Source organism: Biomphalaria glabrata, chromosome 16 (genome assembly GCF_947242115.1).
Source record: "Biomphalaria glabrata chromosome 16, xgBioGlab47.1, whole genome shotgun sequence".
Lineage (NCBI taxonomy): Eukaryota > Metazoa > Mollusca > Gastropoda > Planorbidae > Biomphalaria > Biomphalaria glabrata.
Genome location: NC_074726.1, coordinates 20,355,097 through 20,373,807, shown reverse-complemented (window position 1 = coordinate 20,373,807; position 18,711 = coordinate 20,355,097). Strand labels below are relative to the sequence as shown.

At 28.1% G+C, this 18,711-nt stretch overlaps 1 protein-coding gene across 1 annotated transcript in view; it reads left to right on the top strand.

The window, feature by feature from the left end:
* Positions 1–18,711, top strand: part of LOC106066853 (uncharacterized) — a 443,149-nt gene that overhangs the window by 74,196 nt on the left and 350,242 nt on the right. The window lies entirely within an intron of this gene.

The following is an 18,711-nucleotide window of genomic DNA, read 5'->3' as shown; positions in this document are numbered from 1 at the left end:
TTAGATATCCCATTCTAGTTGTGAATCAAAGTTCACCAAGCCCACACTTTGCAAATAAATAATTGGTTAAAGAAATATCACAATCGTCAACAACTTTTTTTTGTTTACATATTTTACTATTGCAATTTCTATAGACACCTCTCTTATCTGTCATATTTTACTATTACAATTTCTATAGACACTTCCCTTATCTGGCATATTTTACTATTACAATTTCTATAGACACCTCTCTTATCTGTCATATTTTACTATTACAATTTCTATAGACACTTCCCTTATCTGTCATATTTTACTATTACAATTTCTATGGACACCACTCTTATGTCATATTTTACTATTACTATTTCTATAGACACCACTCTTATCTGGCATTTTTTACTATTACAATTTTTTCTATAGACACCTCTCTTATCTGGCATATTTTACTATTACAATTTCTATAGACACTTCCCTTATCTGTCATATTTTACTATTACAATTTCTATAGACACCTCTCTTATCTGGCATATTTTACTATTACAATTTCTATAGACACTTCCCTTATCTGTCATATTTTACTATTACAATTTCTATAGACACTTCCCTTATCTGTCATATTTTACTATTACAATTTCTATAGACACCTCTCTTATCTGTCATATTTTACTATTACAATTTCTATAGACACTTCCCTTATCTGGCATATTTTACTATTACAATTTCTATAGACACCACTCTTATCTGGCATTTTTTTACTATTACAATTTCTATAGACACCTCTCTTATCTGGCATATTTTACTATTACAATGTCTATAGACACCTCTCTTATCTGGCATATTTTACTATTACAATTTCTATAGACACCTCTCTTATCTGGCATATTTTACTATTATAATTTCTATAGACACCTCTCTTATCTGTCATATTTTACTATTACAATTTCTATAGACACTTCCCTTATCTGTCATATTTTACTATTACAATTTCTATAGACACCTCTCTTATCTGGCATATTTTACTATTACAATTTCTATAGACACTTCCATTATCTGTCATATTTTACTATTACAATTTCTATAGACACTTCCCTTATCTGGCATATTTTACTATTACAATTTCTATAGACACCACTCTTATCTGGCATTTTTTACTATTACAATTTCTATAGACACTTCCCTTATCTGGCATATTTTACTATTATAATTTCTATAGACACCTCTCTTATCTGGCATATTTTACTATTACAATTTCTATAGACACTTCCCTTATCTGTCATATTTTACTATTACAATTTCTATAGACACTTCCCTTATCTGGCATATTTTACTATTACAATGTCTATAGACACCTCTCTTATCTGGCATATTTTACTATTACAATTTTTATAGACACTTCCCTTATCTGTCATATTTTACTATTACAATTTCTATAGACACCTCTCTTATCTGGCAAATTTTACTATTACAATTTCTATAGACACCATTCTTATCTGGCATTTTTTACTATTACAATTTCTATAGACACTTTCCTTATCTGGCATATTTTACTATTACAATTTCTATAGACACTTTCCTTATCTGTCATATTTTACTATTACAATTTCTATAGACACCTCTCTTATCTGGCATATTTTACTATTACAAATTCTATAGACACTTCCCTTATCTGTCATATTTTACTATTACAATTTCTATAGACACTTCCCTTATCTGGCATATTTTACTATTACAATTTCTATAGACACCACTCTTATCTGGCATTTTTTACTATTACAATTTCTATAGACACTTCCCTTATCTGGCATATTTTACTATTACAATTTCTATAGACACCTCTCTTATCTGGCATATTTTACTATTACAATTTCTATAGACACTTCCCTTATCTGTCATATTTTACTATTACAATTTCTATAGACACTTCCCTTATCTGGCATATTTTACTATTACAATGTCTATAGACACCTCTCTTATCTGGCATATTTTACTATTACAATTTCTATAGACACTTCCCTTATCTGTCATATTTTACTATTACAATTTCTATAGACACCACTCTTATCTGGCATTTTTTACTATTACAATTTCTATAGACACTTCCCTTATCTGGCATATTTTACTATTACAATTTCTATAGACACTTCGCTTATCTGTCATATTTTACTATTACATATTCTATAGACACCTCTCTTATCTGGCATATTTTACTATTACAATTTCTATAGACACTTCCCTTATCTGTCATATTTTACTATTACAATTTCTATAGACACCACTCTTATCTGTCATATTTTACTATTACAATTTCTATAGACACTTCCCTTATCTGTCATATTTTACTATTACAATTTCTATAGACACCTCTCTTATCTGTCATATTTTACTATTACAATTTCTATAAACACTTCCTATATCCGTCATATTTTACTACTACAATTTCTATAGACACAACTCTTATATGGCATATTTTACTATTACAATTTCTATAGACACTTCCCTTAACTGTCATATTTTACTATTACAATTTCTATAGACACCACTCTTATCTGTCATATTTTACTATTACAATTTCTATAGACACTTCCCTTATCTGTCATATTTTACTATTACAATTTCTATAGACACCACACTTATCTGTCATATTTTACTATTACAATTTCTATAGACACTTCCCTTATCTGGCATATTTTACTATTACAATTTCTATAGACACCACTCTTATCTGGCATTTTTTTACTATTACAATTTCTATAGAAACCTCTCTTATCTGGCATATTTTACTATTACAATGTCTATAGACACCTCTCTTATCTGGCATATTTTACTATTACAATTTCTATAGACACCTCTCTTATCTGGCATATTTTACTATTATAATTTCTATAGACACCTCTCTTATCTGTCATATTTTACTATTACAATTTCTATAGACACTTCCCTTATCTGTCATATTTTACTATTACAATTTCTATAGACACCTCTCTTATCTGGCGTATTTTATTATCACAATTTCTATAGACACTTCCCTTATCTGTCATATTTTACTATTAAAATTTCTAAGACACTTCCCTTATCTGGCATATTTTACTATTACAATTTCTATAGACACCACTCTTATCTTGCATTTTTTACTATTACAATTTCTATAGACACTTCCCTTATCTGGCATATTTTACTATTACAATTTGTATAGACACCTCTCTTATCTGGCATATTTTACTATTACAATTTCTATAGACACTTCCCTTATCTGTCATATTTTACTATTACAATTTCTATAGACACTTCCCTTATCTGGCTTATTTTACTATTACAATGTCTATAGACACCTCTCTTATCTGGTATATTTTACTATTACAATTTTTATAGACACTTCCCTTATCTGTCATATTTTACTATTACAATTTCTATAGACACCACTCTTATCTGGCATTTTTTACTATTACAATTTCTATAGACACTTTCCTTATCTGGCATATTTTACTATTACAATTTCTATAGACACTTTCCTTATCTGTCATATTTTACTATTACAATTTCTATAGACACCTCTCTTATCTGGCATATTTTACTATTACAATTTCTATAGACACTTCCCTTAACTGTCATATTTTACTATTACAATTTCTATAGACACCACTCTTATCTGTCATATTTTACTATTACAATTTCTATAGACACTTCCCTTATCTGTCATATTTTACTATTACAATTTCTATAGACACCACTCTTATCTGTCATATTTTACTATTACAATTTCTATAGACACTTCCCTTATCTGGCATATTTTACTATTACAATTTCTATAGACACCACTCTTATCTGGCATTTTTTTACTATTACAATTTCTATAGAAACCTCTCTTATCTGGCATATTTTACTATTACAATGTCTATAGACACCTCTCTTATCTGGCATATTTTACTATTACAATTTCTATAGACACCTCTCTTATCTGGCATATTTTACTATTACAATTTCTATAGACACCTCTCTTATCTGTCATATTTTACTATTACAATTTCTATAGACACTTCCCTTTATCTGTCATATTTTACTATTACAATTTCTATAGACACCTCTCTTATCTGGCGTATTTTACTATCACAATTTCTATAGACACTTCCCTTATCTGTCATATTTTACTATTAAAATTTCTATAGACACTTCCCTTATCTGGCATATTTTACTATTACAATTTCTATAGACACCACTCTTATCTTGCATTTTTTACTATTACAATTTCTATAGACACTTCCCTTATCTGGCATATTTTACTATTACAATTTCTATAGACACCTCTCTTATCTGGCATATTTTACTATTACAATTTCTATAGACACTTCCCTTATCTGTCATATTTTACTATTACAATTTCTATAGACACTTCCCTTATCTGGCATATTTTACTATTACAATGTCTATAGACACCTCTCTTATCTGGTATATTTTACTATTACAATTTTTATAGACACTTCCCTTATCTGTCATATTTTACTATTACAATTTCTATAGACACCACTCTTATCTGGCATTTTTTACTATTACAATTTCTATAGACACTTTCCTTATCTGGCATATTTTACTATTACAATTTCTATAGACACTTTCCTTATCTGTCATATTTTACTATTACAATTTCTATAGACACCTCTCTTATCTGGCATATTTTACTATTACAATTTCTATAGACACTTCCCTTATCTGTCATATTTTACTATTACAATTTCTATAGACACCACTCTTATTTTTCATATTTTACTATTACAATTTCTATAGACACTTCCCTTTACTGTCATATTTTACTATTACAATTTCTATAGACACCTCTCTTATCTGTCATATTTTACTATTACAATTTCTTTAGACACTTCCCTTTTCTGTCATATTTTACTATTACAATTTCTATAGACACCACTCTTATCTGGCATGTTTTACTATTACAATTTCTATAGACACCACTCTTATCTGGCATGTTTTACTATTACAATTTCTATAGACACTTCCCTTATCTGTCATAATTTAATATTACAATTTCTATAGACACCACTCTTATCTGTCATATTTTACTATTACAATTTCTATAGACAATTCCCTTATCTGTCATATTTTACTATTACAATTTCTATAGACATCTCTTTTATCTGTCATATTTTACTATTACAATTTCTATAGACAATTCCCTTATCTGTCATATTTTACTATTACAATTTCTATAGACACCTCTCTTATCTGTCATATTTTACTATTACAATTTCTATAGACACTTCCCTTATCTGGCATATTTTACTATTACAATTTCTATAGACACCTCTCTTATCTGGCATATTTTACTATTACAATTTCTATAGACACCTCTCTTATCTGTCATATTTTACTATTACAATTTCTATAGACACTTCCCTTATCTGACATATTTTACTATTACAATGTCTATAGACACCTCTCTTATCTGGCATATTTTACTATTACAATTTCTATAGACACTTCCCTTATCTGTCATATTTTACTATTACAATTTCTATAGACACCTCTCTTATCTGGCATTTTTTACTATTACAATTTCTATAGACACTTCCCTTATCTGGCATATTTTACTATTACAATTTCTATAGACACTTCCTTTATCTGTCATATTTTACTATTACAATTTCTATAGACACCACTCTTATCTGTCATATTTTACTATTACAATTTCTATAGACACTTCCCTTATCTGTCATATTTTACTATTACAATTTCTATAGACACCTCTCTTATCTGTCATATTTTACTATTACAATTTCTATAGACACTTCCTATATCTGTCATATTTTACTACTACAATTTCTATAGACACCACTCTTATATGGCATATTTTACTATTACAATTTCTATAGACACTTCCCTTAACTGTCATATTTTACTATTACAATTTCTATAGACATTACTCTTCTCTGTCATATTTTACTATTACAATTTCTATAGACACCACTCTTATCTGTCATATTTTAATATTACAATTTCTATAGACACTTCCCTTATCTGGCATATTTTACTATTACAATTTCTATAGACACCACTCTTATCTGGCATTTTTTTACTATTACAATTCCTATAGACACCTCTCTTATCTGGCATATTTTACTATTACAATGTCTATAGACACCTCTCTTATCTGGCTTATTTTACTATTACAATTTCTATAGACACCTCTCTTATCTGGCATATTTTACTATTATAATTTCTATAGACACCTCTCTTATCTGTCATATTTTACTATTACAATTTCTATAGACACTTCCCTTATCTGTCATATTTTACTATTACAATTTCTATAGACACCTCTCTTATCTGGCATATTTTACTATCACAATTTCTATAGACACTTCCCTTATCTGTCATATTTTACTATTAAAATTTCTATAGACACTTCCCTTATCTGGCATATTTTACTATTACAATTTCTATAGACACCACTCTTATCTGGCATTTTTTACTATTACAATTTCTATAGACACTTCCCTTATCTGGCATATTTTACTATTACAATTTCTATAGACACCTCTCTTATCTGGCATATTTTACTATTACAATTTCTATAGACACTTCCCTTATCTGTCATATTTTACTATTACAATTTCTATAGACACTTCCCTTATCTGGCATATTTTACTATTACAATGTCTATAGACACCTCTCTTATCTGGTATATTTTACTATTACAATTTTTATAGACACTTCCCTTATCTGTCATATTTTACTATTACAATTTCTATAGACACCACTCTTATCTGGCATTTTTTACTATTACAATTTCTATAGACACTTTCCTTATCTGGCATATTTTTCTATTACAATTTCTATAGACACTTTCCTTATCTGTCATATTTTACTATTACAATTTCTAAAGACACCTCTCTTATCTGGCATATTTTACTATTACAATTTCTATAGACACTTCCCTTATCTGTCATATTTTGCTATTAAAAATTCTATAGACACCACTCTTATCTGTCATATTTTACTATTACAATTTCTATAGACACTTCCCTTATCTGTCATATTTTACTATTACAATTTCTATAGACACCTCTCTTGTCTGTCATATTTTACTATTACAATTTCTTTAGACACTTCCCTTTTCTTTCATATTTTACTATTACAATTTCTATAGACACCACTCTTATCTGGCATGTTTTACTATTACAATTTCTATAGACACCACTCTTATCTGGCATGTTTTACTATTACAATTTCTATAGACACTTCCCTTATCTGTCATAATTTACTATTACAATTTCTATAGACACCACTCTTATCTGTCATATTTTACTATTACAATTTCTATAGACAATTCCCTTATCTGTCATATTTTACTATTACAATTTCTATAGACACCTCTCTTATCTGTCATATTTTACTATTACAATTTCTATAGACAATTCCCTTATCTGTCATATTTTATTATTACAATTTCTATAGACACCTCTCTTATCTGTCATATTTTACTATTACAATTTCTATAGACACTTCCCTTATCTGGCATTTTTTACTATTACAATTTCTATAGACACCACTCTTATCTGGCATTTTTTTACTATTACAATTTCTATAGACACCTCTCTTATCTGGCATATTTTACTCTTACAATGTCTATAGACACCTCTCTTATCTGGCATATTTTACTATTACAATTTCTATAGACACCTCTCTTATCTGGCATATTTTACTATTACAATTTCTATAGACATTTCCCTTATTTGTCATATTTTACTATTACAATTTCTATAGACACCACTCTTACCTGTCATTTTTTACTATTTCAATTTCTATAGACACCTCTCTTATCTGGCATATTTTACTATTACAATGTCTGTAGACACCTCTCTTATCTGGCATATTTTACTATTACAATTTCTATAGACACCTCTCTTATCTGGCATATTTTACTAGTATAATTTCTATAGACACCTCTTTTTTCTGGCATATTTTACTATTACAATTTCTATAGACACTTCCCTTAACTGTCATATTTTACTATTACAATTTCTATAGACACCACTCTTATCTGTCATATTTTACTATTACAATTTCTATAGACACTTCCCTTATTTGTCATATTTTACTATTACAATTTCTATAGACACCTCTCTTATCTGTCATATTTTACTATTACAATTTCTATAGACACCTCTCTTATCTGTCATATTTTACTATTACAATTTCTATAGACACCACTCTTATCTGGCATTTTTTTACTATTACAATTTCTATAGACACCTCTCTTATCTGGCATATTTTACTATTACAATGTCTATAGACACCTCTCTTATCTGGCATATGTTACTATTACAATTTCTATAGACACCTCTCTTATCTGGCATATTTTACTATTATAATTTCTATAGACACCTCTCTTTTCTGTCATTTTTTACTATTACAATTTCTATAGACACTTCCCTTATCTGTCATATTTTACTATTACAATTTCTATAGACACCTCTCTTATCTGGCATATTTTACTATTACAATGTCTATAGACACCTCTCTTATCTGGCATATTTTACTACTACAATTTTTATAGACACTTCCCTTATCTGTCATATTTTACTATTACAATTTCTATAGACACCTCTCTTATCTGGCATATTTTACTATTACAATTTCTATAGACACCTCTCTTATCTGGCATATTTTACTATTACAATTTCTATAGACACTTCCCTTATTTGTCATATTTTACTATTACAATTTCTATAGACACCACTCTTATCTGTCATATTTTGCTATTACAATTTCTATAGACACCACTCTTATCTGTCATATTTTACTATTACAATTTCTATAGACACTTCCCTTATCTGTCATATTTTACTATTACAATTTCTTTAGACACTTCCCTTTTCTGTCATATTTTACTATTACAATTTCTATAGACACCACTCTTATCTGTCATATTTTGCTATTACAATTTCTATAGACACCACTCTTATCTGTCATATTTTACTATTACAATTTCTATAGACACTTCCCTTATCTGTCATATTTTACTATTACAATTTCTTTAGACACTTCCCTTATCTGTCATATTTTACTATTACAATTTCTATAGACACCTCTCTTATCTGGCATATTTTACTATTACAATGTCTATAGACACCTCTCTTATCTGGCATATTTTACTACTACAATTTTTATAGACACTTCCCTTATCTGTCATATTTTACTATTACAATTTCTATAGACACCTCTCTTATCTGGCATATTTTACTATTACAATTTCTATAGACACCACTCTTATCTGTCATATTTTACTATTACAATTTCTATAGACACTTCCCTTATCTGTCATATTTTACTATTACAATTTCTATAGACACCTCTCTTATCTGTCATATTTTACTATTACAATTTCTATAGACACTTCCTATATCTGTCATATTTTACTACTACAATTTCTATAGACACCACTCTTATATGGCATATTTTACTATTACAATTTCTATAGACACTTCCCTTAACTGTCATATTTTACTATTACAATTTCTATAGACATTACTCTTCTCTGTCATATTTTACTATTACAATTTCTATAGACACTTCCCTTATCTGTCATATTTTACTATTACAATTTCTATAGACACCACTCTTATCTGTCATATTTTAATATTACAATTTCTATAGACACTTCCCTTATCTGGCATATTTTACTATTACAATTTCTATAGACACCACTCTTATCTGGCATTTTTTTACTATTACAATTCCTATAGACACCTCTCTTATCTGGCATATTTTACTATTACAATGTCTATAGACACCTCTCTTATCTGGCTTATTTTACTATTACAATGTCTATAGACACCTCTCTTATCTGGCATATTTTACTATTACAATTTCTATAGACACCTCTCTTATCTGGCATATTTTACTATTACAATTTCTATAGACACCTCTCTTATCTGTCATATTTTACTATTACAATTTCTATAGACACTTCCCTTTATCTGTCATATTTTACTATTACAATTTCTATAGACACCTCTCTTATCTGGCGTATTTTACTATCACAATTTCTATAGACACTTCCCTTATCTGTCATATTTTACTATTAAAATTTCTATAGACACTTCTCTTATCTGGCATATTTTACTATTACAATTTCTATAGACACCACTCTTATCTTGCATTTTTTACTATTACAATTTCTATAGACACTTCCCTTATCTGGCATATTTTACTATTACAATTTCTATAGACACCTCTCTTATCTGGCATATTTTACTATTACAATTTCTATAGACACTTCCCTTATCTGTCATATTTTACTATTACAATTTCTATAGACACTTCCCTTATCTGGCATATTTTACTATTACAATGTCTATAGACACCTCTCTTATCTGGTATATTTTACTATTACAATTTTTATAGACACTTCCCTTATCTGTCATATTTTACTATTACAATTTCTATAGACACCACTCTTATCTGGCATTTTTTACTATTACAATTTCTATAGACACTTTCCTTATCTGGCATATTTTACTATTACAATTTCTATAGACACTTTCCTTATCTGTCATATTTTACTATTACAATTTCTATAGACACCTCTCTTATCTGGCATATTTTACTATTACAATTTCTATAGACACTTCCCTTATCTGTCATATTTTACTATTACAATTTCTATAGACACCACTCTTATTTTTCATATTTTACTATTACAATTTCTATAGACACTTCCCTTTACTGTCATATTTTACTATTACAATTTCTATAGACACCTCTCTTATCTGTCATATTTTACTATTACAATTTCTTTAGACACTTCCCTTTTCTGTCATATTTTACTATTACAATTTCTATAGACACCACTCTTATCTGGCATGTTTTACTATTACAATTTCTATAGACACCACTCTTATCTGGCATGTTTTACTATTACAATTTCTATAGACACTTCCCTTATCTGTCATAATTTAATATTACAATTTCTATAGACACCACTCTTATCTGTCATATTTTACTATTACAATTTCTATAGACAATTCCCTTATCTGTCATATTTTACTATTACAATTTCTATAGACACCTCTCTTATCTGTCATATTTTACTATTACAATTTCTATAGACAATTCCCTTATCTGTCATATTTTACTATTACAATTTCTATAGACACCTCTCTTATCTGTCATATTTTACTATTACAATTTCTATAGACACTTCCCTTATCTGGCATATTTTACTATTACAATTTCTATAGACACCTCTCTTATCTGGCATATTTTACTATTACAATTTCTATAGACACTTCCCTTATCTGTCATATTTTACTATTACAATTTCTATAGACACTTCCCTTATCTGACATATTTTACTATTACAATGTCTATAGACACCTCTCTTATCTGGCATATTTTACTATTACAATTTCTATAGACACTTCCCTTATCTGTCATATTTTACTATTACAATTTCTATAGACACCTCTCTTATCTGGCATTTTTTACTATTACAATTTCTATAGACACTTCCCTTATCTGGCATATTTTACTATTACAATTTCTATAGACACTTCGCTTATCTGTCATATTTTACTATTACATATTCTATAGACACCTCTCTTATCTGGCATATTTTACTATTACAATTTCTATAGACACTTCCCTTATCTGTCATATTTTACTATTACAATTTCTATAGACACCACTCTTATTTTTCATATTTTACTATTACAATTTCTATAGACACTTCCCTTTACTGTCATATTTTACTATTACAATTTCTATAGACACCTCTCTTATCTGTCATATTTTACTATTACAATTTCTTTAGACACTTCCCTTTTCTGTCATATTTTACTATTACAATTTCTATAGACACCACTCTTATCTGGCATGTTTTACTATTACAATTTCTATAGACACCACTCTTATCTGGCATGTTTTACTATTACAATTTCTATAGACACTTCCCTTATCTGTCATAATTTAATATTACAATTTCTATAGACACCACTCTTATCTGTCATATTTTACTATTACAATTTCTATAGACAATTCCCTTATCTGTCATATTTTACTATTACAATTTCTATAGACATCTCTCTTATCTGTCATATTTTACTATTACAATTTCTATAGACAATTCCCTTATCTGTCATATTTTACTATTACAATTTCTATAGACACCTCTCTTATCTGTCATATTTTACTATTACAATTTCTATAGACACTTCCCTTATCTGGCATATTTTACTATTACAATTTCTATAGACACCTCTCTTATCTGGCATATTTTACTATTACAATTTCTATAGACACCTCTCTTATCTGTCATATTTTACTATTACAATTTCTATAGACACTTCCCTTATCTGACATATTTTACTATTACAATGTCTATAGACACCTCTCTTATCTGGCATATTTTACTATTACAATTTCTATAGACACTTCCCTTATCTGTCATATTTTACTATTACAATTTCTATAGACACCTCTCTTATCTGGCATTTTTTACTATTACAATTTCTATAGACACTTCCCTTATCTGGCATATTTTACTATTACAATTTCTATAGACACTTCCTTTATCTGTCATATTTTACTATTACAATTTCTATAGACACCACTCTTATCTGTCATATTTTACTATTACAATTTCTATAGACACTTCCCTTATCTGTCATATTTTACTATTACAATTTCTATAGACACCTCTCTTATCTGTCATATTTTACTATTACAATTTCTATAGACACTTCCTATATCTGTCATATTTTACTACTACAATTTCTATAGACACCACTCTTATATGGCATATTTTACTATTACAATTTCTATAGACACTTCCCTTAACTGTCATATTTTACTATTACAATTTCTATAGACATTACTCTTCTCTGTCATATTTTACTATTACAATTTCTATAGACACCACTCTTATCTGTCATATTTTAATATTACAATTTCTATAGACACTTCCCTTATCTGGCATATTTTACTATTACAATTTCTATAGACACCACTCTTATCTGGCATTTTTTTACTATTACAATTCCTATAGACACCTCTCTTATCTGGCATATTTTACTATTACAATGTCTATAGACACCTCTCTTATCTGGCTTATTTTACTATTACAATTTCTATAGACACCTCTCTTATCTGGCATATTTTACTATTATAATTTCTATAGACACCTCTCTTATCTGTCATATTTTACTATTACAATTTCTATAGACACTTCCCTTATCTGTCATATTTTACTATTACAATTTCTATAGACACCTCTCTTATCTGGCATATTTTACTATCACAATTTCTATAGACACTTCCCTTATCTGTCATATTTTACTATTAAAATTTCTATAGACACTTCCCTTATCTGGCATATTTTACTATTACAATTTCTATAGACACCACTCTTATCTGGCATTTTTTACTATTACAATTTCTATAGACACTTCCCTTATCTGGCATATTTTACTATTACAATTTCTATAGACACCTCTCTTATCTGGCATATTTTACTATTACAATTTCTATAGACACTTCCCTTATCTGTCATATTTTACTATTACAATTTCTATAGACACTTCCCTTATCTGGCATATTTTACTATTACAATGTCTATAGACACCTCTCTTATCTGGTATATTTTACTATTACAATTTTTATAGACACTTCCCTTATCTGTCATATTTTACTATTACAATTTCTATAGACACCACTCTTATCTGGCATTTTTTACTATTACAATTTCTATAGACACTTTCCTTATCTGGCATATTTTTCTATTACAATTTCTATAGACACTTTCCTTATCTGTCATATTTTACTATTACAATTTCTAAAGACACCTCTCTTATCTGGCATATTTTACTATTACAATTTCTATAGACACTTCCCTTATCTGTCATATTTTGCTATTACAATTTCTATAGACACCACTCTTATCTGTCATATTTTACTATTACAATTTCTATAGACACTTCCCTTATCTGTCATATTTTACTATTACAATTTCTATAGACACCTCTCTTGTCTGTCATATTTTACTATTACAATTTCTTTAGACACTTCCCTTTTCTTTCATATTTTACTATTACAATTTCTATAGACACCACTCTTATCTGGCATGTTTTACTATTACAATTTCTATAGACACCACTCTTATCTGGCATGTTTTACTATTACAATTTCTATAGACACTTCCCTTATCTGTCATAATTTACTATTACAATTTCTATAGACACCACTCTTATCTGTCATATTTTACTATTACAATTTCTATAGACAATTCCCTTATCTGTCATATTTTACTATTACAATTTCTATAGACACCTCTCTTATCTGTCATATTTTACTATTACAATTTCTATAGACAATTCCCTTATCTGTCATATTTTATTATTACAATTTCTATAGACACCTCTCTTATCTGTCATATTTTACTATTACAATTTCTATAGACACTTCCCTTATCTGGCATTTTTTACTATTACAATTTCTATAGACACCACTCTTATCTGGCATTTTTTTACTATTACAATTTCTATAGACACCTCTCTTATCTGGCATATTTTACTCTTACAATGTCTATAGACACCTCTCTTATCTGGCATATTTTACTATTACAATTTCTATAGACACCTCTCTTATCTGGCATATTTTACTATTACAATTTCTATAGACATTTCCCTTATTTGTCATATTTTACTATTACAATTTCTATAGACACCACTCTTACCTGTCATTTTTTACTATTTCAATTTCTATAGACACCTCTCTTATCTGGCATATTTTACTATTACAATGTCTGTAGACACCTCTCTTATCTGGCATATTTTACTATTACAATTTCTATAGACACCTCTCTTATCTGGCATATTTTACTAGTATAATTTCTATAGACACCTCTTTTTTCTGGCATATTTTACTATTACAATTTCTATAGACACTTCCCTTAACTGTCATATTTTACTATTACAATTTCTATAGACACCACTCTTATCTGTCATATTTTACTATTACAATTTCTATAGACACTTCCCTTATTTGTCATATTTTACTATTACAATTTCTATAGACACCTCTCTTATCTGTCATATTTTACTATTACAATTTCTATAGACACCTCTCTTATCTGTCATATTTTACTATTACAATTTCTATAGACACCACTCTTATCTGGCATTTTTTTACTATTACAATTTCTATAGACACCTCTCTTATCTGGCATATTTTACTATTACAATGTCTATAGACACCTCTCTTATCTGGCATATGTTACTATTACAATTTCTATAGACACCTCTCTTATCTGGCATATTTTACTATTATAATTTCTATAGACACCTCTCTTTTCTGTCATTTTTTACTATTACAATTTCTATAGACACTTCCCTTATCTGTCATATTTTACTATTACAATTTCTATAGACACCTCTCTTATCTGGCATATTTTACTATTACAATGTCTATAGACACCTCTCTTATCTGGCATATTTTACTACTACAATTTTTATAGACACTTCCCTTATCTGTCATATTTTACTATTACAATTTCTATAGACACCTCTCTTATCTGGCATATTTTACTATTACAATTTCTATAGACACCTCTCTTATCTGGCATATTTTACTATTACAATTTCTATAGACACTTCCCTTATTTGTCATATTTTACTATTACAATTTCTATAGACACCACTCTTATCTGTCATATTTTGCTATTACAATTTCTATAGACACCACTCTTATCTGTCATATTTTACTATTACAATTTCTATAGACACTTCCCTTATCTGTCATATTTTACTATTACAATTTCTTTAGACACTTCCCTTTTCTGTCATATTTTACTATTACAATTTCTATAGACACCACTCTTATCTGTCATATTTTGCTATTACAATTTCTATAGACACCACTCTTATCTGTCATATTTTACTATTACAATTTCTATAGACACTTCCCTTATCTGTCATATTTTACTATTACAATTTCTTTAGACACTTCCCTTATCTGTCATATTTTACTATTACAATTTCTATAGACACCTCTCTTATCTGGCATATTTTACTATTACAATGTCTATAGACACCTCTCTTATCTGGCATATTTTACTACTACAATTTTTATAGACACTTCCCTTATCTGTCATATTTTACTATTACAATTTCTATAGACACCTCTCTTATCTGGCATATTTTACTATTACAATTTCTATAGACACCACTCTTATCTGTCATATTTTACTATTACAATTTCTATAGACACTTCCCTTATCTGTCATATTTTACTATTACAATTTCTATAGACACCTCTCTTATCTGTCATATTTTACTATTACAATTTCTATAGACACTTCCTATATCTGTCATATTTTACTACTACAATTTCTATAGACACCACTCTTATATGGCATATTTTACTATTACAATTTCTATAGACACTTCCCTTAACTGTCATATTTTACTATTACAATTTCTATAGACATTACTCTTCTCTGTCATATTTTACTATTACAATTTCTATAGACACTTCCCTTATCTGTCATATTTTACTATTACAATTTCTATAGACACCACTCTTATCTGTCATATTTTAATATTACAATTTCTATAGACACTTCCCTTATCTGGCATATTTTACTATTACAATTTCTATAGACACAACTCTTATCTGGCATTTTTTTACTATTACAATTCCTATAGACACCTCTCTTATCTGGCATATTTTACTATTACAATGTCTATAGACACCTCTCTTATCTGGCTTATTTTACTATTACAATGTCTATAGACACCTCTCTTATCTGGCATATTTTACTATTACAATTTCTATAGACACCTCTCTTATCTGGCATATTTTACTATTACAATTTCTATAGACACCTCTCTTATCTGTCATATTTTACTATTACAATTTCTATAGACACTTCCCTTTATCTGTCATATTTTACTATTACAATTTCTATAGACACCTCTCTTATCTGGCGTATTTTACTATCACAATTTCTATAGACACTTCCCTTATCTGTCATATTTTACTATTAAAATTTCTATAGACACTTCTCTTATCTGGCATATTTTACTATTACAATTTCTATAGACACCACTCTTATCTTGCATTTTTTACTATTACAATTTCTATAGACACTTCCCTTATCTGGCATATTTTACTATTACAATTTCTATAGACACCTCTCTTATCTGGCATATTTTACTATTACAATTTCTATAGACACTTCCCTTATCTGTCATATTTTACTATTACAATTTCTATAGACACTTCCCTTATCTGGCATATTTTACTATTACAATGTCTATAGACACCTCTCTTATCTGGTATATTTTACTATTACAATTTTTATAGACACTTCCCTTATCTGTCATATTTTACTATTACAATTTCTATAGACACCACTCTTATCTGGCATTTTTTACTATTACAATTTCTATAGACACTTTCCTTATCTGGCATATTTTACTATTACAATTTCTATAGACACTTTCCTTATCTGTCATATTTTACTATTACAATTTCTATAGACACCTCTCTTATCTGGCATATTTTACTATTACAATTTCTATAGACACTTCCCTTATCTGTCATATTTTACTATTACAATTTCTATAGACACCACTCTTATTTTTCATATTTTACTATTACAATTTCTATAGACACTTCCCTTTACTGTCATATTTTACTATTACAATTTCTATAGACACCTCTCTTATCTGTCATATTTTACTATTACAATTTCTTTAGACACTTCCCTTTTCTGTCATATTTTACTATTACAATTTCTATAGACACCACTCTTATCTGGCATGTTTTACTATTACAATTTCTATAGACACCACTCTTATCTGGCATGTTTTACTATTACAATTTCTATAGACACTTCCCTTATCTGTCATAATTTAATATTACAATTTCTATAGACACCACTCTTATCTGTCATATTTTACTATTACAATTTCTATAGACAATTCCCTTATCTGTCATATTTTACTATTACAATTTCTATAGACACCTCTCTTATCTGTCATATTTTACTATTACAATTTCTATAGACAATTCCCTTATCTGTCATATTTTACTATTACAATTTCTATAGACACCTCTCTTATCTGTCATATTTTACTATTACAATTTCTATAGACACTTCCCTTATCTGGCATATTTTACTATTACAATTTCTATAGACACCTCTCTTATCTGGCATATTTTACTATTACAATTTCTATAGACACTTCCCTTATCTGTCATATTTTACTATTACAATTTCTATAGACACTTCCCTTATCTGACATATTTTACTATTACAATGTCTATAGACACCTCTCTTATCTGGCATATTTTACTATTACAATTTCTATAGACACTTCCCTTATCTGTCATATTTTACTATTACAATTTCTATAGACACCTCTCTTATCTGGCATTTTTTACTATTACAATTTCTATAGACACTTCCCTTATCTGGCATATTTTACTATTACAATTTCTATAGACACTTCGCTTATCTGTCATATTTTACTATTACATATTCTATAGACACCTCTCTTATCTGGCATATTTTACTATTACAATTTCTATAGACACTTCCCTTATCTGTCATATTTTACTATTACAATTTCTATAGACACCACTCTTATCTGTCATATTTTACTATTACAATTTCTATAGACACTTCCCTTATCTGTCATATTTTACTATTACAATTTC